We start from the raw sequence: 23,039 nt of genomic DNA, 5'->3' as shown, positions 1-23,039 counted from the left end.
GCTCGGCATTCCTTCAGCAAGGCGGAAGAACCCGGGAGGTCTCTGAGATGAGGTATGGGGGAGTGCCACTCTGCTTCCTTATTAGGGGACGAGCTGTCTTGGAGCTGGTCTCAGTAAAAAGCTGTCTCCGCTCCTGCCCCCAGCCTGCTCTGCCATGCGGTGCCTCTGGGCAGCTTCCCAGGGCTCAGGTCCAAGCTGCAGCTCCTTGCCTCAGAGCACGCACTGCCTTTAGCTTCAAAGGCATGATCAGCACTCCAGCCCCAGCTCTCTGAGCCTGAAATTCAAAGCAATTCCCAGAGTCAGCGTGGCCTTTTGGAGGCACCCCCCATTATTCTTCGATGGAGCCCCCATTACCATGCCACGGACAGCCACATAATCACAGCTCCATCCTGTGCCAGGCCTCGGGGAATGAAGTTCATCCTCATGTTGGACGGCCGATGTCCTCCATAAACATTCCGCAGCTTTGTAAACTCATGGCTATCTCTGAACATAGGCTGTTCCTATCAGCCTTCAATCTTCAACTCTTCCCTTGGGCGACCCCTTCCCAGAAAACCTGGCGTTTCTACACTTCCATCTTTAACTGGGGGTCTTTGATATATGTTGTCACTTCTGTAATATGCTTGTGAAACATTTACTATGACTATTGTCGTAAAAGAGGAGACCAGTCCTCAAACCATGTAACAACAGCAAGAAGTCCATTGACCAACATGAACATATGTCTACATAATTGATGCCGTTTCCTCTAAACAGCTGCCTTGCATGTGAAATGAATGAGAGGCGCTGATAGTGAATTGAGAAGTAGTCGCCATGCGGCTAATGGTTCAAGGACCTGTTGTTGGCTCTGGAGACAGAGTGCTGAGTTAGGTATCATGGCTCCATCACCTGCTGGCTCTGTGGCCTCATGGAAGTGAGTTAACTCATCCAAGCCTCAGTTTAGGCATCTGTAGAATGGAAATACTAGTAGGGCTCATCTCCTAAATGGATTCTCAGCTTGCCCTGATGCTTCCGCTGCTGGGCTGTCCTGCGGGCTGGCCACGCACCCCTCTGCCTTGCCCTGAGGTAATTCACGTACAATTCCTTATGTGTTACTTGGTTCACAGAGGCACTTAGTAAATGTTAGGCATTTATTCTTAGCAATCACACTATTAACAGAAATAAAGTTAATGTTTCTTTATTTACTTTGGAACAATGGAACAGTGTTTCATTGGAACGGTGATAGAAAATGGAACAGTGATAGAAAAACCTGGAACTTGGGTTCAGAGTGAGCTCTTTCATGTTCTAGTGAAGTTTCTTCAGAAAAGTCAAAACTTCTTCCAGCCTCACCCACTGCACCTCTAAAATAATGACATTCCCTCACACGGATGCCATGAGACTGCAATGCACGGAAAGATGTGGAGATGTTATTCCAAAGTTAGTTATCACTAAAGTCATTCAAGCTCTGTTTTATTCCCAAGAAATAGGCAGGAGAGTTAGAAACATCTTGACTTTGTAGAATGAATGAGACTGCGTCTGCTGAAGTCCTTTAAAGTTTGTTAAGCTTTCACCATGTGGGGCACCACGATGGTTACTAAGGAAACACTGGGCCATAGACGTGGCTTCAAGTGTAGGTCTTGAAAAGGAGCAGGACTTGTCCATGAACCCAGGCTTGAATTCTGGCCCTCATTCCTGTCAATTAAGTGTCACCATGAGTGGCTGGGCCACTTTCGCACAGAGTTACTTTTGGTCAGCTGCCTCTTCCTGCCGTTGCTAAGTTCTCAAGAGAGCAAATGTCACAGCAGGCTGTGCCCTGGGAACAGGGAACGGGCCCCACACTATCCCTCCCACCCCATGGCCCCTGTCCTGTGCTTTAAAATATGACATTTAAGAAACGCAAACCTGCCAGTACACAGTGGAGTCTAATCTCATGACGTCAGAATACTTGGCAGGCCTTGAGATATTGTTGAAGATAAAGCTGAAGGGGGCACTATGGGAAGTGCTCCTGCCATACTGTGGGGAGAAACTTTTTCTAAAATAACATAGGAACTGTTTGTCAGGGATGGGAGACTTTTGGTGGCGGTGGTCGTGGTCATGTCTTGGACACCATCAAAGAAGTGGGAGGAAAAATCTGCAGAGGACCTGCTGAGACACCATGGGAAGCAGCTGCACGGGGGCTGCCCTCTGGGAAGGAGCAGGCTGTGTCGGGCAACTTGCCAGCTCCAGGGCCTGGGCACAAAGCTGTGCAACATGGGCCAGACTGGACCTCTCCTCGAGGGACCAGCTTCTCACTCACCTGGCAAGGCCCAGGCAGAGGATCGTGAAGGTGGGCCCCCACAATCACAGACCCAGTGCATTTGGAAACAAACAAACAAAAAACAAAACACCAGCTCTGGCTCCCAGATGTGGATGAGATGTTTCTGTCCTCCTCCCAAAGGCATGTGCAGGGCTTAATCCAGGTGTTTTCACAGTGGTCCCTGCACCAGCAGCTGCACCAACACCACCATCACCTGGACACTTGTTACAGGTGCAGATTCTGGGGCCCCATCCTGCACCTCATGAATTAGCAACTCTGGGCTAGGCCCCAGCAATCTGCATTTAGCAAGCTTGTCAGGTGATGCTGATACCAGTTCAATTTGGAAGCTCCAGGCTTGTTTAAACATAAGTCTGAAGATATATGTATACATATTTAAAGTTACAAGGGGTTAAAAATAAACTTCTTTTTCTTCTAGTTATTCATTTTCTAGGAATTTATTGCACTTCTAGAAATTTATTTTATGGATACACTCATGTAAGTATGAAAAGATGTGGGCATGAGTTCTATAAAAAATGAAAGTAATATAAAGGTTTATCAATAGAGCAATGGTTAAATAAGTTGTGTTATATATAAGATGAAAACTAGCTTCCCAAGTCTACGTCTAAGTATTAAAATAATGAGGTAGATTTATAGATACTCATCTATAAACATGACTAAGATATGTTGTTAAAGGCAAAAAACAAGTATACAGAATGTAATCCCCTAGTGTTTGTAAAAGGAGGCCACACACACACATACATACACATACACACACATACACACACACAAGCATATTAGTTTGTGTCTGGAAAATACACAACATGAACTTGTATTAATCTAATAATATTACAGCTACCCCATGATAAGAAACAAAAGTCAAAAAATTAGATGGAGAAAGTCTCCAGCATTTCTCTGGGCATTGCGCTTCCTTAAGCACCCCACTCTCTGGTCTGTTATTACCATCATCCTCCTCAGACCAATACATAAACCCACTTCCTGATGACTGTCCTCCGTGAAAACCACGATGGAAGGTTATCTGATGCTTGAAGGCATTAAGTAGCCCTTATCACCTTTATTTCCAGACTAAATAGTTTAATCTCATCATCTAATTTCTCCTCAAAAACCTTAGTCATCTCCTTAGTTTTCCTGTGGAACTGTCTATAGTTGTGTCAATTTAGAGATGTCAGGCTAAGGCATAATTAGCTTCCCCAGATAGATTCATGTTCTTAGGGTAGTTATGAATCAATGGTTAATCATGATTGTAGTGCTCACAGTCATCATTGGCTGAGGTAGATATTCAATTGACAGGTATGACAGGAGGACTTTTTTTTTTTTTAACCTTAAAATAAGTGTGGTGTGAATAAAGAAATGAAGGACATTGAGAGAGAGACGTGAATGTTAAGGTTTTCAATAATCAGCTCTTGCCCACGAGCCTTGGTTAAGACAGGGCTTGACAGAGCCTCTGTACAGGGTTAATGTCCTGGAGATCAAAGGTTGTGCAATGGGGTGCTCACGCTGATAAGATATTAAGACCATCTGTGAATCTCTGATGTGGTCAAATTGCAAAGTATCAGCAAGGACAGCTGCCTCCACAGAGGAGCATGGATTCCTCAGGCTTTCCAGAGCCTTTCAAAAGACTGGCAGAAGAGAAACTGGGAGGAGCATTCTATCAAAACCACTCCTAAAAGCACTGCTCTCTGCTCCAGTTGGGGGTGACAAACCACATGGGCAAGGATGAGTGCTTGCATGTACCTCTGCATCTGAGACCGAGTGCAAGGGAGAAGAAGTGAACTCAGCCATGAGTAGATGTGAAGAAAGCACAGTCAGCATGTCAAATCTGAGTGCTTTCTGTCCTTTCACCATTCTTTCTGAAGTTCTTTCATCACAAAAGATGTATTTACTCATTTTGTTTGGGGAAAAGAGAAATATGGAGATTGGAGTTAGTTTCCATGGAATTGTGAAAACCAAGTACAATTTTCATTTGGGTCCCGACTGTGTCGCAAATAGCTTGGCAGATGACCCAGTGTAATAACATCTGAATGGGGTTCTTCAACTTGGAATTCGGTAAGGAATGACAGAATTGTGAAGTATTAAAGCACAGCATGGGTAATGGATGAAAAATAGTGGTTGCATGGTGTCAAGGCCACATGGACTTTCCCCAGAGGCTGGAGGAGGAGTTGTGAAGACATCATCTCCACATCCAGACTGAGGTCCCATGGTGTGAGGAAAAGGAGCAGACTTCTCCTGTTGGGGTGTTGGGACAGCTGGTTCTTCAGGGAGACAATTCCGAGGGAACCCAGGCTGAGATCATGGGGGAGGTTGTGTTCATAGAATAGGAGCACCCAAGAGAACCATGGAAAAGGTTGGAGATGCCAAAGGAGCATTTTCTAGAATGGTCTTGAGTTGGGTACACAGAAGACATGAGTGGCTCTGGCTTATGTCTGTTGTAACATCTGAAGAATAAAGCATCCATTTACAGTGGGGGTGGTGGCAGTGGAGGTGCATCTTGTGGAGGACAGAGTGGGCCCGACAGTAGAAACACAGGTCTTCAACACTGGAGGGAAACTTGTTGGTCAACGGATTCAATTAAACCCAAACTTTCAAGTCAATTTGTTGAAGTATGGTTGACATACACTAAAATTCACTCTTTTGAAGTGGAGAGATTGATGAGTTTTGATAAACGCATGCCTTGCATAACCACTACCACAATTGAGGTAGGAAAGTTTTCCATCATTTCTGACATTTCCCTCATGCAGTCAGTTGCCCCGCTGACCCTCAGTGCCTGGTGGCTACTGACCAGCTTTCCTTCACCCTAGTTTTGTGTTTTCTAGAGTGGTATAGAAATGTAACCATGCAGTACAGTGTTCTTTGTGCTGGCTTCTTTCACTTCACATGATGCATTTGATTTGCAGCCACCTGGTTCTGAGATTGTAGTCCTTTCCTTTTCATTTCTGAGCAGGATTCTATGAAATGGACATACCACAGCATGTGTAGGAATTCACCCGTGAATGGATATTTGGATCATTTTCTGTTTTGAGCTGTTATGAATAAATCTGGTATAAATATTTACATATGGGCCTTTGAATAGAAATAGACTTTTCTTTCTCTTGGACAAATACCTAGAAGTGGGATTGCTGGGTCAAATATTAAGTGTAGTTTTAACTTTTAATAAAGTGCCAAAATATTTTTCAGAGTGGTTGTTCCATTTTGCATACCCACCAGCAATGTGTGAGAGTTCCAGTTCCTCCACATTCATGTCAACACTTGGCATGGTCAATCTTCCACATTTTATACATTCTAGTAAATGTGTAGTGTTATTTCATGTAGTTTAACATGCATTTCCTGAGTGACTAAATGTATTAAGCGTATTTTAATATATTTATTTGCCATCTTATTTGGTGAAGTTAGTCTTCAAATCTTTTCCTCATTAAAAAATGGCTTTTCCTTTCCTCCAAACCCTTCCCCCATCCTCCACCTCCTCCTCCTCTTCTTTATTCTTTTTCTTGAATTACAAGGGTTTTTCGTATATTCTTAGATTCAAGTTCTTTATCAGATATGTAATTTTGCAAATATTTTCTCCCAGTCTGTAATTTGTCTTTTCATTTTCTTAATACCATCTTTTGGAGAGTATAGGTTTTTCAGTTTGATAAAGTTAAATATTTGCTTTTTAAAATGTTTTTTGCTTTTTGAGTCCCAAGAAATCCTTGCCTATCTCAAGGCCAAATATATTTTTCCCCTGTGGGTTTTCTTTTATATACCTACCGTATTGGTCAGGGTTCTCCTGAGAAACAGAACCAATATGAGATTATATCTATACCTATACCTGTCTTTATCTATCTATGTTTATGTCTGTATCATCTATATCTATATCCATACTATACATATATCTATATCATCTCTTTATATCTATATCTAATCTATGTCTATGTTATAAGGAATTGACTTGTGTGATTATGGATGCTACGTCCCAAGATCTGAAGTTTGTGAGCTGCAGACCTTGAAGAGTTGACGACATGCTTCTAGTCCAAGTCCAAAGACCTAAGACCTGAGAATCAGGAGAGCCAATGGTGTTGTTCTAGTCCAAAGGCAAGGAAAAAACCCCAGCATCATATTTCAAACACAGCCAGGCAGGAGGAGCATTCTCTTATTTGGGGAGGGTCATCCTTTTTGCTCAATTCAGGCCTTCCATTTTTGGATGAGGTCCACTGCATTAGGCAGAGCCATCTGCCTTACTCAGCCCACTGATTTAAATGTCAAGCTCTTCCAAAAACACCTTCATAAAAACACCCAGAATAGCATTTGACCAAATATCTGGAACCTCATGTCCCAGTCAAGTTGACACACAAAAATAATAATTGCACCTACTTTTCAATGAGAAATAAAACCACCTAGCCAGGTATGGTAGCTTGTGCCTATAGTCCCAGCTACTCAGGAGGCTGAGGCAGGAGGATCTCTCGAGCAGCCCAGGAATTCTGAGCTGTAGTGTCCTATGCTGATCGGGTGTCTGCACCAAGTTTGACTCAATATGGTGACCTCCTGGGAGCAGGGGACCACCAGGTTGCCTGAGGAGGGATGAACCGCCCCAGGTCAGAAGTGGAGAAGGTCAAAACTCCTGTGTTGATCAGTAGCGGAATCGTGCCTGTGAATAGCCACTGCACTCTCACCTGGGCCATATAGTGAGACCCTGTCTCAAACAAACAAACAAACAAACAAACAAAAAACAAACCCTGAAGCCTAGAGAAGTTCTCAAATCATCCAGGAAGTTCAAGAAGTTAGTAGCATAATTAGTATTAGAACACAAATCTCTTGGCCCTTGGTTCTCTGCCCTAGTAATATCTAGCTGTCACTTTTCTTTTATTCTAATACATAGAGTTTTTGGCTATACATGCTGCTCTCAGTCATTGACCTTTTACCCTTTCACCCTGGCTTTTGCATTTTACATATTAATGCACTGTGCCTCTTTGCTACGCTGAAGACACTTCAACCCTTCATTCATTGTGTGTTGGCTCAGTTACTTGACCTCTGCTAACATATGTTCATTTTTTTGTGGTGCTTTTAAATCTGCTTCTCTTGGCAACATGGTCCCCTTACCACACAGTCGCAGGATTTATTCTCTAGGTGGTCATTTCTTTCCTGTCCTTCCAGTCTCTGTGGCCAGTAGAAGCATTATCCTGCCTGGTATTAGTGTAAGTGTGTTGTTTCCATGATTGCCACAATTCACCTCTCAGCCAGGTCTCTTGGCTCAGTGCTGTGGAAGTTGCCTCCTTTGCGTCTAAGTCATTTATAGAAGTGCTTCTCAAAGTGTGACCTGTAAACTCCTGTCAATTCTTGAACTGTTGGCTGTCTTTCCACAACAAGACGTAAGTGTAGAAATTGAAAGTAAACGTGCAGAAACGTTTCCAGCAATCTGACATCACCATGACATCCAAACACACCTACCAAACTAGGTATTGGGTATTGTCGGATATGCGAGGTAGGTTGAGTGTGGCATGAGCTGTTTAGTAGCCTGGTAGTACCACATGTTAGTTCACGGAGCCTTGGGAATTTATAAAGATACAGATTATTCATTTACCACACCTACTTTGAGAAGTACTGACCTGTGTCTCTTTCAATGCTTATAATAGCATTTTTTTTCTGACTCAATCATAAATGGTTGGCAGAGGGTGAAAGATACTGAATGATGAATGGATGTGTTCGGTGTGTTATTTATCTGTAGATTCAGATTGTCCCACTTATGGTCCTGCTTCCTTTAAAGATTCTATTTGTTCACCCCCAGACAGTCTGATTTCATAGGAGTGGGAGGGGCCTGGGAATCTGCATTACCAGCCCCCATCCCTCGGGGATTTTGATGCAGGCATATGGAAGGTTCACACTTTGAGAAGAGGTGACCTACAGGAAGAAGAAAATGAAAATGATAATGATACCAGCAGCCTCTCAGTTGTTAGGATGTTGGGGAATACTTGAGGGCTGCCATGTTATAAGTTGTGGGGGTCACTGGATTCTGGCCCTGCTTGGTACCAGGAGATGCTCTGGTTGCCACCTGAAGTCCCAACACAACCACAATATTTCTCTGGAAGAGCTGACTTCCTATTTGGAAAGAAAGAGGCTTTATGCTGCTTAACAGTAAAGTTTTCAAAAAACACCATGCCATGTTGGTAATGAGGTCCTACTCTCAGTTATTGGAGAACCCATTAAAACAAGGTGGGCACGCTTGGTCTTACTTCTTTTTCCTTTTTGGTCTCATTAGCATCATGACATGAGACACAGGACCAGCCAGCTCTTTATAGTAAAGTCATTTCAAACAGAAAACAGATTTTACATGGTCTGGCTCTTTTGCTGTCATGGTTTTCCTAAAGCAAAATTAGTATCTGGTTAAGTCACTTTCTCCGATTGTATTGTTTCTAGTGCCAGTTTTAAATATACACAAAAATCCCTTAATTATTTGGAGTTCAAATAACAAGAAAGGCCAAACAACCAGACCATTGTTTGGGGAATTCTCCATTTCTTGTGTTCTTGTCCTGCTGCTATTGAGATGCCAGATGCTGGTCCACCTGAATGATGACCAGACAGCATGGAGCAGTGGGGAGGAGACGTAAAGGTGAGCGCTGTTCACACCACCGGTGCTCATCCAGCCCCTAGAATAAGTCACACTGGGGTATTTAATATGGGGGTGTGGGTAAAAAGGAAATCTTCCCCCAAAGGCTCTGTAGAAGAAGCAAGGCTCTTTCTCCAGAGCACAAGGGCCTTTTCTCTATTTTTTGTTTGTTTGTTTGTTTGTTTTTGCTTTTGTTTTTGAGATGGAGCCTGGCTCTGTCACCCAGGTTGGAGTGCAGTGGCACTGCAACCTCTGCCTCTTGGGTTCAAGAAATTCTTGTGCCTCAGCCTCCCGCGTAGCTGGGATTACAGGCGCACACCACCATGCCTGGCTCATTTTTGCATTTTTAGTAGAGACGGGGTTTGACCACGTTGGTCAGGATGGTCTTGAACTCCTGACCTCAGGTGATCCACCTGCCGTAACCTCCCAAAGTGCTGGGATTACAGGTGTGAGCCACTACACCCGGCCCCTTTTCTCCTATTTTTGATAGAAGGAATTTTGAGAAATGGGATTACAAGTGTAACCCAGTTCTAAGAAATTTCCTGGCCAAGCGCGGTGGCTCACATCTGTAATCTCAGGACTTTGGGAGGCATGGCTTGAGGCCAGGAGGTCAAGGCTGGGGTGAGCCGTGATTGCCCCACTGCACTCCAGCCTGGGTGACAGAGTGAGACCCTGTTTCAAAAACAAACAAACAAACAAAAAATCCTAAACATCTTAAAGCTTTGAAAGTAAGCTCCAACCACAAACCCTAGGGGCAGAGCAGGCAGGATGATCAGAAGCACAGACCAGACATGGTGCTAAATAGAAGTGAATGCTGGTCAGATCAGCCTTTGAACATTTACGACTCTGGCATTTAGCAGACAAGGGCAGGCATGAGAATGATTGGCAGCCTGCTCACTCGCAGCAGAAATGAAGCCCCTGCCATCAGGTTGCTGAAGGGGAAGCGGGGGCTGTGGCCTCTTCTCGAGTCAGGCAGACAGCGGTGTGGGTATTGGCTCACCAGGCACACTGGCGCTGCGATCCAGTTCTAGCACAATCACGCCTTGTTCTGAGAGTTCCAGGCCCACGTTGCATCAGCTTTCAAAGGACTCTGACTAATATGTTCCAACTGCAGTGGAAGATTCTGAGAATGAACATGAGGGCAGTAAATGTCACTATTGTGTGGGGCTGAGTTTTTGTTTACCGTTTCAAATAGACCTGGTTGGACTTGCTAGTGGCTCGACTGACAAAGCATTGTGCAACCCCGAGGGAGGTGCTGAGCTGGCGGAAGGGCTGCATCCAGCAGTCACACAGGAGGAATTGCTCTGGTTAACTATGGGAGCCGAGGTCAGCACACTGCAGTCTTAAATCCAACTATTTTTCTTCAGCCAAACCCCCTGTATTAGCTTCCCGGGGCTTCTAGTAAGAAGCACTACAGACTGGGTGGCTTAAACCACAGAAATGTATTTCTCACGGTTCTGGAGGCTGGGAAGTCTGAGATCAAGGTGTCGGCGGGGCTGGTTTCTCTTGAGGCCTCTCTCTTTGGCTTGCAGATGGCTGCCTTCTCCCTATGTCCTCAAGTGGCTGTCCCTCCGTGCCCTTCTGTGTTCATATTTCCTCTTCTTATGAGGACTCCAGTCATATGTGGGCCCATCCTCATGATCTCATTTTAACTTCATCAACTGCTTAAAGACCCTGTTTCTAAATATAGCCACATTCTGAGGTACTGGGGGTTAGGGCTTCAGTGTATGAATTTGGGAGGGAAACAGCCACCACATTACCAAATCATTGTTGTCCCGAACACACAGTGAGCACAGAGTGAGCACGTGCTGTGAAACTCACTCGTTTGGTGTACAGTTCTAGGAGATTTGATGAAGGCATAGTTGGGGCATATTCTGCAGGCCATTCATATCAGGTACCTCATCATTAAATAACCTACTTATGACAAATGCTACCAGAATACAGGACTCCAGAGTGTTCCCATTGAAGGGGTCCTTCAAGAGTCTTTACTTCAATTAGCCCCTCTATTGATGAGAAATGGCAGTGTGGAGAGACATGAAGGCTCACCCAAGGTCACAGGCAAGTTAGGAGCAGAAGCAGGGCGGCCTCGGTAGCCTCCCCATGCCTGTCATTCTCACAGGCAGGGTGGACTGCAAGGCGGCCTCCCTGAGAACTTTCAAAGTTTACCAATTCCCCTTGGGGGTGGGATTCAGTAGGCTGGAACCCTGGAAGCTTCCATGGGGTTCTGCTACCCAACCAGGATTGAGAATCACTGCTCCTTCTACGACAGAACAGCGGTTGGATTTCCTGCAAAAGGCCAGAGAGTAAATGTTTTTGGCTTTGTGGGTCATACAACCTCCATTGCAACTACTCAGCTCTGCTGTATGGTTTTGAAACAACCATAGTTTTCAATCAAAAACTATCTATAAAGATATGGATTCAAAAAAATAGAAGAGCATGAAAAGAGTTTGGGCCAACACGGAAGGCAAGATAAGGTGTCTATGCACAAGCGGGGACGAGACCTGTTCACAGAGCCATGAGAAAGACACCCAGCAGTGCCAGTAGCTCAGGACGCCCTTCAGAGAAGAGGGTCCAGCCCTGACGGCCGCGCAATCATCTGGTCGATGTGAAACATTCAGTATCTCCATCCACAGCGGCTCTCAGAGAGAGGGTCAGCCTGTGAAGACTCTGTAGTTTACCAATTCCCGCGTGTGATTCTCAGGTTACCAGGGTTCAGATCCATATAAAGGGATCAAGCCGGGCCTGAATAAGCACTTGAGAGGCATGGAGATGGGGGAACGGTTGTGTTGTGAAGGTGTCAGAGAGGACTTGGTGGAGATGTTGCTGGAGGGGCAGTCGTAGGCTTGGGAGAGTTGAGTTAGGATGAAGTGGTACACAGAGGCTGCCCCAGGCAGGAAGCTCACTGTCCAAGATAGGAACATGTGGCCAGAGAAGCGGGTTCTTGCTGTGGAGTTGACCAGTAGGCTGGAGAATCATGTGGCCATGTGAATGCAGGCTGAGTCAGTTAGGGCATATTCTGCAGGCCAGTGATGCGGATTGTATAAAGCAGATAAAAGCAGAACTACGCTAGTTAAAAGAGGGCTGGGGAAATAGCCAAAAAGTAGAAATTGAAAAAGAAGAAATGCAGAGGACTCACATGATGTGATTTCAAGATTTACTCTAAAGCCACTGCAATCACTCAGTCTGGCACTGGCAAAATAATAGACACATCAATCAGAGGAACAGAATGGAGAGTCTAGTAAGAGACCCACACAAATACGGTCCATTGATTTTTGACAAAGGTGCAAAAACAGATCAATGGAGGATGGAGAATCTCTTTAAAAGTGGTGCTAAAATAATGAGAAAACTATATGTAATAAATACAAAAGTAAACTCAAACTGTATCGTAGAACTAAGTGTAAAATGCAAAATTATGAAATTTGTAACTGTAAGAAGAGGAGATATATGGGAAATTCTGTACCTTCCACTCGGTTTTGCTGTGAATCTAACACTTCTCTAAAAAATAAATTTGTGTGTGTGTGTGTGTGTGTGTGTGTGTGTGTGTTTGTTTTTTGGTTTTGTTTTTTTTTTCTGAGACAGAGTCTTGCTCTGTCACCCAGGCTAGAGTGCATTGGCATGATCTCGGCTCACTGCAACCTCTGCCTCCCTGTTCAAGCAATTCTCCCACCTCAGCCTCCCGAGTTGCTGGGATTACAGGTGTGCACCACCACACCTGGCTAATTTTATGTTTTTAGTAGAGATGGGGTTTCACCATGTTGGCCAGGCTTTTCTCCAACTCCTGACCTCAAGTGATCTGCCCGCCTCAGCCTCCCAAAGTGCTGGGATTACAGGCGTGAGCCACTATGCTGGGCCGAGACTTTTTAAAAATGGGCAGGCCGGGAGCGGTGGCTCACGCCTGTAATCCCAGCACTTTGGGAGGCCGAGACAGGCGGATCACGAGGTCAGGAGATCAAGACTATCCTGTCTAACACGGTGAAACCCCATCTCTACTAAAAAATACAAAAAACTAGCCGGGCGAGGTGGCGGCGCCTGTAGTCCCAGCTACTCGGGAGGCTGAGGCAGGAGAATGGCGTAAACCCGGGAGGCGGAGCTGGCAGTGAGCTGAGATCCGGCCACTGCACTCCAGCCTGGGCAACAGAGCGAGACTCTGTCTCAAAAAAAAAAAGAAAAAATGGGCAAAAGACTTGAAAGACACTTCAAACAGGATACGCTGATAGCAAATAGAACATGAAAAGATGCATTAACATCGTCAGGCATTAGGGAAATGCCAATTCAGTCTACCAGGTGGTGCCACCACAAGTGGGTAAAGTTGAAAATCTGATAATACCAAGTCCCAGCTAGGATGCAAAAGAACAGAAGCTCACACACTGAAGGGGCCAGTGCAGAGCAGTGCAGCCACTTTAGAAAGTGGTTTGACCACCTCTTTTCAAGTTAAACATACATCTACCAAATTAGCAATCCCACCTACCTGTTTAATCAAGTAAAAAAAAAAAAAAAAAAGGAAACAAGGAAAACGATGCTTACACTTTTTAAGTATGTAAATATTTACAGCAGCTCTATTCATAATGGCTTCAAACTGAAAACCGATTAAACTGAACTCCTCTGCGGGCAAATGGATAAGCAGGCTATGGCACATCCACGGAGTGGAGCACTGCTCAGTAATAAACAGGAACACACTGTTGATGCATGCAACAGGATTGATGGATTTGCTATACGCCACTGAAAGCAGCTAGACTCAAAGATGTCCTTCTCTGTGGTTTCATTCTGAAACCTTTCTTTCTGGAAAAGGCAACAGAGATGGAGGACAGATGAGTGGGGGCAGGGCTGGCCACAGAAAGGCAGCATGTGGAATCATCTGGGGTCACGCAGTTGTTCTGTATGTTGATTGTGGTGGTGGTTATGTTTCTACGCCTTCATCAAATCTCTTAGAACTGTATACCAAACAAGGGGATTTTACTGCATGTAAATTCAAAACTAAATAAATAAAAACTTAAAAGAAGACAGGCATCCCAGAGTCTCCCTGGTCAGCTGTGTGCTAACCCTCCATGCCTCTTTCATTGAGATTACTCCAAGGACACGCGGAACACCCTTGCTGCAGACCACGAGCTCCACCTCCACGTACTGGTGCCATGATTTGTTTAGAAGACAGGAGTGTTTTAGGAAGAAAATCATGGTGGTGATAAGTGATGTGCCTTCGTGCTGCTCTCTGCTATGAATTGAAGAGGATTAAGAAAAGCGGGAGGGGAGGCAGGACCTCATCTCTCCTGTCTGAGAACTGTGGAGCCTCAGTGCTGCAGAGATTTTTTTCAGTGGCTGCTCTGGTTTCTTTCGGTGAAAGTTCCCCTTTTCCGTCCTCCTGAAGAGGGGCCAGACTGACTGTTCGTCGCCTTGGCAGGAGTCTATGGAGGAACTGGAGTGCCATGGTGTCCACGTCCTGCCTTGGCCACTGCCTGCTACTGGGTGGATCCCTGAGCAGCTCTGGGCCTCATCTTCGATTTGCAAAATTGATTTTGAAATTGGATTTGGGCATCCTGCAGGAGTAGTTGAAAAGCTGGAGGTATGTGTATGTTCGGGAACAGATGGGGTAAGCTTGTGCACTTCCATACATACATCCCCCAGAATAATTCACACCTCTCTGTTTTACATACTGGGTTTCAAGTGCACCACTTACTAACAAGATGACCTCAGTTTCCTTATCTGTAAAATGGGTCCACTAACGGTGCTTGCTTCATGGAAGAGTTGTAAGGATAAATCATGTTTGCAGAGCACTTACTTCTAGCCCATAGGAAGAGTTTATAAAATTTAGCAATTATGATTCTTGAAAGTTTTCATTAGAGGTAAGTGCCCGTGAATAAAATAAGCCGAAAATCACCCCGCTAGTTACTTTCTAAGGCCCCGTCTAGCTCTGTCATTCCATGATTTTATGATTTCACTTATGAGAAATTGGTAATAAAAAGCTGTTTGTCTCTCATAGACGGTGAAGCGTTTCATTTTTATGCTGGCATTTGCCCCCTGCAGTACTACTTCTTCCCACTGGGATACTATGAAAACCTATGTCTCCTTCCCCAGGTCATCAAATATAGAAAGACAGTCACCGTGTTCTTCTTTTCTGCAGGCAATGTGGCCCTGGCTCCCTGAGTGCCCCACAGATGCCCACATACCCATCACATTGTCATAACAGCATGATTGAACGTTTGCCATGTCCTGTGCTGAGCATTTTACAGAAAGGATCTCATTTAAGCTTTCCAAAATATGTGGGAGGCAGGCATTAATACTACCCCTTGTTACAGGAACCATTCTTGCATCCCTGGGATTAATCCCACTTAATCATGGTGAACAATCTTTTTGGTGTGTTGTTGAATTTGGTTTGCTAGTATTTTTTTGAGAATTTTTGCATCTGTGTTCATCTGTGATATTATTCTGTACTTTTCTTTTTTTGTTGCTTTGATATGTCTTTGGATTTTGCATCAGGGTAATGCTGGTCTCAGAATGAGTTTGCAAGTATTCTTTCCTCCTCAGTTTTTCTGAGAATAGTTTGAGTGGAATTGGTATTGGTTCTTCTTTAAATATTTGGTAGAATTCTGCAGTAAACTCATCAGGTCCTGGGCTTTTCTTTGATGGAAGAAGATTTTTCATTGCTACTTCTATCTTGTCACTTGTTATTGGTCTGTTCAAGTTTTCTCTTTCTTCATGGCTCAATCTTGGTAGGTTGTATCTGTCTAGGAATTTGTCCGTTTCTTCTAAGTTTGCCAATATTTTGGCATACAGTTGGTCACAATAGTCTCTGATGTTCCTTTGAATATCTGTAGTATTAGCTGTAATGTCTCCTTTTCTACCTCTGATTTTATTTATTTGGGTCTTCCCTCTTAGTCTAGCTAATGGTTTGCCAATTGTGCTTTTTTTTCTTTTTTTGAGATGGAGTCTCGCTCTGTTGCCCAGGCTGGAGTACAGTGGCACAATCTTGGCTCACTGCAAGCTCTGCCTCCTGGGTTCACGCCATTCTCCTGCCTCAGCCTCCTGAGTAGCTGGGACTACAGGTCTGTGCCAACACATCTGGCTAATTTTTTTTGTATTTTTAATAGAGGCGGGGTTTCACCATATTGGCCAGGATGGTCTCGATCTCCTGACCTCGTGATCTGCCCGCCTCAGCCTCTCAAAGTGCTGGGATTACAGGCTTGAGCCACCATGCCCAGTCCAATTTTACTTATTTTTTTCAAAAAAAAAAAAAGTTTTCTTTTTGTTGATCTTTTGTGGGTTTTTTAGTCTAAGTTTTATTTATTTCTGCTCTAATTTTTATTTTTTCTTTTCTTCTAAATTTGAGTTTAAGTTGTTCTTGCTTGTTCTTTAAGGTACACTATTAGGTCGTTTAAAGTTTTTCTACTTTTTTGATGTAGGTGTTTATTACTTATAAACTTCCCTCTTAGTACTGTTTTTGCTATATCCCATAGCTTTTTGCTACACTGTGTTTCCATTTTAATTTGGTTATCATCAATATCAATGTTTTTTCTTATTAGTCTAGTTTTGTATTAAGAATATATTGTTATCATAAATTGATTTGGGGATAATTTCTTCTTTTCTGTCCTCTGAAAGAGTTTGTGTTAAGGGTGGAATTCTTGATTTATTAAACATTTGGTAGAATTTACTTACAAAACCCACATGAAATGGTTAATTCTTTTTGCAGAAATTTTTAAATGACCAATTCAATATCTTTAACAGTTACATGATGATTTAGTTTTTTTTTTTTCCTGAGTCAGCTTCAGTGATCTATATTTTTCTAGGAATTTATTTGCTTTTTCCTGTTTTTGGCTGTATTGGCATAATGTTGTTTGTAATTTAATCTAACTTTTAAAAAATATCTTTTTCATCTCTAACATGCTCCTTTTTGCATCCAATCTTATGTACTTGTGCCTTCAATTTTTTAACTGATAATTTTGTCAGAGATGAGTCACTTTCTTCAAAATATCTTCTTTTTTTTTTTTTTTTTTTTTTTTTTTTTTTTTTTTTGAGATGGAGTCTCGCTCTGTCGCCCAGGCTGGAGTGCAGTGGCTCGATCTCGGTTCACTTCAAGCTCCGCCTCCCGGGTTCACGCCATTCTCCTGCCTCAGCCTCCAGAGTAGCTGGGACTACAGGCGCCGCCACCTCGCCCGGCTAGTTTTTTTTTTTGTATTTTTTAGTAGAGACGGGGTTTCACCGTGCTAGCCAGGATGGTCTCGATCTCCTGACCTCGTGATCCGCCCGTCTCGGCCTCCCAAAGTGCTGTGATTACAGGCTTGAGCCACCGCGCCCAGCCCAAGATATCTTATTATGTCTAGCTTAATCCTCTTTGTTATATATACATACATATAGGTATCTTTCATTTATATCCCTTCTTTCTATTATTTCTTTCTGCTTTGTTTCATTTTTTTGGTCTTTTTCTAACTTCTTAAGTTGGATGCTTAGCTAATTTCTTTCTAGCTCATCTTCTTTAATAAGTTCAAAAGCTTATGAATGTCCTTACACTTAATGTCTTACTGCATTCTACATGTTTAAGTCACATAATAATATTTTTATTATCATTATGCCCTAAATCTTTCTACTATAATTTATTTTGGAGTCACAAATTATTTAGGATTAGGAGTGTTCTCATTTGTTCTTGATTTCTAATTTCTTTGAATTTAGATTAGAGAATGTGGTCAAACTGATCCTCTGAAATTTGTCTCTTTTTTTGTTTAGCCAGCATGTGACCAATATTCATATATATTCCACGTATATTTGGAATGAATAAACATTATCCAGTTTTGGAATGCAGCATTCTTTATTACGTTCATTAGATCAAGCCTTTCAATTTCTTTATCCTTCCTTATGTTTTGCCTGCTTAAGCTCTTGATTATGAATATATTTTATTAAAATTCTGAGTTTATCTTATTTCAATTCAGAATTTTGAAGATACATTTATTGTTGCCTGACTTCCACTGTTGCTTTTGAGAAGTCAGCTGTCTAATTACTATTGTTTTACAGACATGTTTTCTCCCCAGCCACGTAAGAACTCCTCTGCATCTTTGGTGTACTTTCATTTTACTGTGGTGTCCTTATTATGAACTTCTCTTGACTACACTGCCTGGAAACTCTTGGGAATTTCTGAATATGAAGGTTTGTGTCTCTTATCAATTTTAGAAAATTGACAGTCATTCTCTCTTTGAGTATTGATTCTCTCACATTTATTTATTCTCTTTCTAGGACCCTAATGAAATGCATATTATGTCTCACTCTATGTCTCTTAACCCCTGTTTTATATTTTCTACATCTTTGTCTCTATTAACTGCATTTGGGGTAATTTATAAAAATCTACTTTGTCGAGCAATGGCTCTCTTTAGGCTATTTCGAATTGGCTATTATTAATTTTTAACTTCTGCAACATCTCAGTGTTTGGTAGAATGTATCTGTAAGACCCACCTGAAGCTGATGTTTTCTTTGTGGGACTACGTAAATATCTTTAGTGAGTTGATGACTATTCAGACATTTTAAATTTCTTCTTGAGTTGGTGTTGACAATTTGTATTTTTCTATGATTTTGTTAGTTTCTCCATTTGTCAAATGTGTTGGATAAGTTTGTTTATAATTTAATTTTTAAAGCTTTTCTTCTCAACACATACTTTTATTGTTTAAAAATATACACTTAAAATATTAAACACATTTATTTTGGTTCTTTAGATAATTGTTTTAATATCTGCAATTTCAGTCAGCTTTATTCTACATATAGTCAGTGTGTTCACTGACTCTTCCTCATGATAATTTTTTTCCGTATGTTTTATAATATTTGCTTGTGACTTCAGGATCTTTGTAACTTTATTTATGAAAACTTTTAAGGTCCCTAGAAACACTTTATGCCAGTCTATTGCTTTTTTTAAAGTTTTTATTTTTTTGCTACAGAAGTTGGATGAAATGAGACTTCAGGCTCACAGAAGGAGGGGCTTGTCATTACAGAGTTTTCTTTTCTCTTTTTCTTTTTTTATTATACTTTAAGTTCTAGGGTACATGTGCACAATGTGTAGGTTTGTTACATATGCATACATGTGCCATGTTGGTGTGCTGCACCTGTTAACTCGTCATTTACATTAGGTATATCTCCTAATGCTATCCCTCCCTGCTCTCCCAACCCCACGACAGGCCCCAGTGTGTGATGTTCCCCACCCTGTGTCCAAGTGTTCTCATTGTTCAATTCCCACATGTGAGTGAGAACATGCTGTGTTTGGTTTTCTGTCCTTGTGATAGTTTGCTCAGAAGGATGGTTTCTAGTTTCATCCATGTCCCTACAAAGGACATGTACTCATCCTTTTTTATGGCTGCATAGTATTCCATGGTATATGTGTGCCACATTTTCTTAATCCAGTCTATCATTGATGGACATTTGGGTTGGTTTCAAGTCTTTGCTATTGTGAATAGTGCCACAATAAACATACATGTGAATGTGTCTTTATAGCAGCATGATTTACTATCCTTTGGGTATGTGCCCAGTAATGGGATGGCTGGGTCAAATGTTATTTCTAGTTCTAGATCCTTAAGGAATTGCCATACAGTCTTCTACAATGGTTGAACTAGTTTACAGTCCCACCAACAGTGTAAAAGTGTTCCTATTTCTCCACATCCTCTCCAGTACCTGTTGTTTCCTGACTTTTTAATGATCATCATTCTAACTGGTATGAGATGGTACCTCATTGTGGTTTTGATTTGCATTTCTCTGATGGCCAGTGATGATGAGCATTTTTTCATGTGTCTGTTGGCTGCATAAATGTCTTCTTTTGAGAAGTGTCTGTTCATATCCTTTGCCCACTTTTTGATGGAGTTATTTCATTTTTTCTTGTAAATTTATTTAAGTTATTTGTAGATTCTAGATATTAGCCCTTTGACAGACAGGTAGATTGTAAAAATTTTCTCCCATTCTGTAGGTTGCCTGTTAACTCTGATGGTAGTTTCTTTTGCTGTGCAGAAGCTCTTTAGTTTAATTAGATCCCATTTGTCAATTTTGGCTTTTGTTGCCATTGATTTTGGTGTTTTTGTGATGAAGTCCTTGCCCATGCCTGTGGCCTGAATGGTAATGCCTAGGTTTTCTTCTAGGGTTTTTAGTATAACATTTAAGTCTTTAATCTATCTTGAATTAATTTTTGTATAAGGTGTAAGGAAGGGATCCAGATTCAGCTTTCTACATATGGCTAGCCAGTTTTCCCAGCACAATTTATTAAATAGGGAATCCTTTCCCCATTTCTTGTTTTTGTCAGGTTTGTCAAAGATCACATGGTTGTAGATGTGTGGTATTATTTCCGAGGGCTCTATTCTGTTCCATTGGTCTATATCTCTGTTTTGGTACCAGTACCATGCTGTTTTGGTTACTGTACCCTTGTAGTATAGTTTGAAGTCAGGTAGCATGATGCCTCCAGCTTTGTTCTTTTGGTTTAGGATTGTCTTGGCAATGTGGGCTCTTTTTTGGTTCCATATGAACTTTAAAGTAGTTTTTTCCAATTCTGTGAAGAAAGTCATTGGTAGCTTGATGGGGATGACATTGAATCTATAAATTACCTTGGGCGATACGGCCATTTTCACGATATTGATTCTTCCTATCCATGAGCATGGAATGTTCTTCCATTTGTTTGTGTCCTCTTTTATTTCATTGAGCAGTGGTTTGTAGTTCTCCTTGAAGAGGTCCTTTACATCCCTTGTAAGTTGGATTCCAAGGTATTTTATTCTCTTTGAAGCAATTGTGAATGGGAGTTCACTGATGATTTGACTCTCTAATTGTCTATTATTGGTGTATAGGAATGCTTGTGATTTTTGCACATTGGTTTTGTATCCTGAGACATTGCTGAAGTTGCTTATCAGCTTAAGGAGATTTTTGGCTGAGATGATGGGGTTTTCTAAATATACAATCATGTCATCTGCAAACAGGAACAATTTGACCTCCTCTTTTCCTAATTGAATATGCTTTATTTCTTTCTCTTGCCTGATTGCCCTGGCCAGAACTTCCAACATTATGTTGAATAGGAGTGGTGAGAGAGGACATCCCTGTCTTGTGCCAGTTTTCAAAGGGAATGCTTCTAGTTTTTGCCCATTCAGTATGATATTGGCTGTGGGTTTGTCATAAATAGCTCTTATTGTTTTGAGATTCATCCTACCAAGACCTATTTTATTGAGAGTTTTTAACATGAAGGGCTGTTGAATTTTGTCAAAGTCCTTTTCTGCATCTATTGAGATAATCACGTGGTTTTTGTCTTTGGTTCTGTTTATATGATGGATTACCTTTATTGATTTGCGTAGGTTGAAACAGCCTTGCATCCCAGGGATGAAGCCAAATTGATCGTGGTGAATAACCTGTTTGATGTGCTGCTGGATTCGGTTTGTCAGTATTTTATTGAGGATTTTTGCATCGATGTTCATCAGGGATATTGGTCTAAAATTCTCTTTTTTTGCTGTGTCTCTGCCAGGTTTTGGTATCAGGATGATGTTGGCTTCATAAAATGAATTACGGAGGATTCCCTCTTTTTTTTCTGATTGGAATAGTTTCAGAAGGAATGGTACCAGCTCCTCTTTGTACCTCTGGTAGAATTCAGCTGTGAATCCGTCTGGTCCTGGACTTTTTTTTTTTTTTTTTTTTTTTTTGGTTGGTAGGCTATTAATTATTGCCTCAATTTCAGAACCTGTTATTGGTATATTCAGGGATTCAACTTCTTCCTGGTTTAGTCTCGGGAGGGTGTATGTGTCCAGGAATTTATCAATTTCTTCTAGATTTTCTAGTTTATTTGCATAGAGATGTTTATAGTATTCTCTGATGGTAGTTTGTATTTCTGTGGGATCAGTGATGATATCCCCTTTATCATTTTTTATTGCACCTATTTGATTCTTCTCTCTTTTCTTCTTTATTAGTCTTGCTAGTGGTCTATCAATTTTATTGATCTTTTCAAAACACCAGCTCCTGGATTCATTGATTTTTTGGAGGGTTTTTTATGTCTCTATCTCCTTCAGTTCTGCTCTGATCTTAGTTATTTTTTGCCTTCTGCTAGCTTTTGAATGTGTTTGCTCTTGCTTCTCTAGTTCTTTTAATTGTGATGTTAGGGTGTCAATTTTAGATCTTTCCTGCTTTCTCTTGTGGGCATTTAGTACTATAAATTTCCCTCTACATACTGCTTTAAATGTGTCCCAGAGATTCTGCTATGTTGTGCCTTTGTTCTCATTGGTTTCAAAGAACATCTTTGTCTCTGTCTTCATTTCATTATGTACCCAGTAGTGATTCAGGAGCAGGTTGTTAAGTTTCCAAGTAGTTGAGTGATTTTGAGTGAGTTCCTTAATCCTGAGTTCTAGTTTGATTGCACTGTGGTCTGAGAGACAATTTGTTATAATTTCTATTCTTTTACATTTGCTGAGGAGTGCTTTACTTCCAACTATGTGGTCAATTTTGGAATAAGTGCGATGTGGTCCTGAGAAGAATGTATATTCTGTTGATTTGGGGTGGAGAGTTTTGTAGATGTCTACTATTAGGTCCACTTGGTCCAGAGCTGAGTTCAAGTACTGAATACCCTTGTTAATTTTCTGTCTCGTTGGTCGTCTAATATTGAGAGTGAGGTGTTAAAGTCTCCTTCTATTGTTGTGTGGAAGTCTAAGTCTCTTTGTAAGTCTCTAAGAACTTGCTTTATGAATCCAGGTGCTGCTGTATTGGGTGCATATGTATTTAGGATAGTTAGGTCTTCTTGTTGCATTGATCCCTTTACCATTATGTAATGCCCTTCTTTGTCTTTTTTGATCTTTGTTGGTTTAAAGTCTGTTTTATCAGAGACTGGGATTGCAGCCCCTGCTTTTGGTTTTGCTTTCCATTTGCTTGGTAAATATTCTTCCATCCCTTTATTTTGAACCTATATGTGTCTTTGCACATGAAATGGGTCTCCTGGATACAGCACATTGATGGGTCTTGACTCTTTAACCAATTTGACACTCTATGCCTTTTAATCGGGTCATTTAACCCATGTATATTTAAGGTTAATATTGTTACATGTGAATTTGATCTTGTCGTTATGATGCTAGCTGGTTATTTTGCCCATCAGTTGGTGCAGTTTCTTCACAGTGTCGATGGTCTTTTCAATTTGGTATGTTTTTACAGTGGCTGGTACCAGCTTTTCCTTTTCATATTTAGTGTTTCCTTCAGGAGCTCTTG

This window comes from Macaca thibetana, chromosome 17, assembly GCF_024542745.1.
Source record: "Macaca thibetana thibetana isolate TM-01 chromosome 17, ASM2454274v1, whole genome shotgun sequence".
Lineage (NCBI taxonomy): Eukaryota > Metazoa > Chordata > Mammalia > Primates > Cercopithecidae > Macaca > Macaca thibetana.
Note: the sequence above shows the minus strand (reverse complement) of the source record.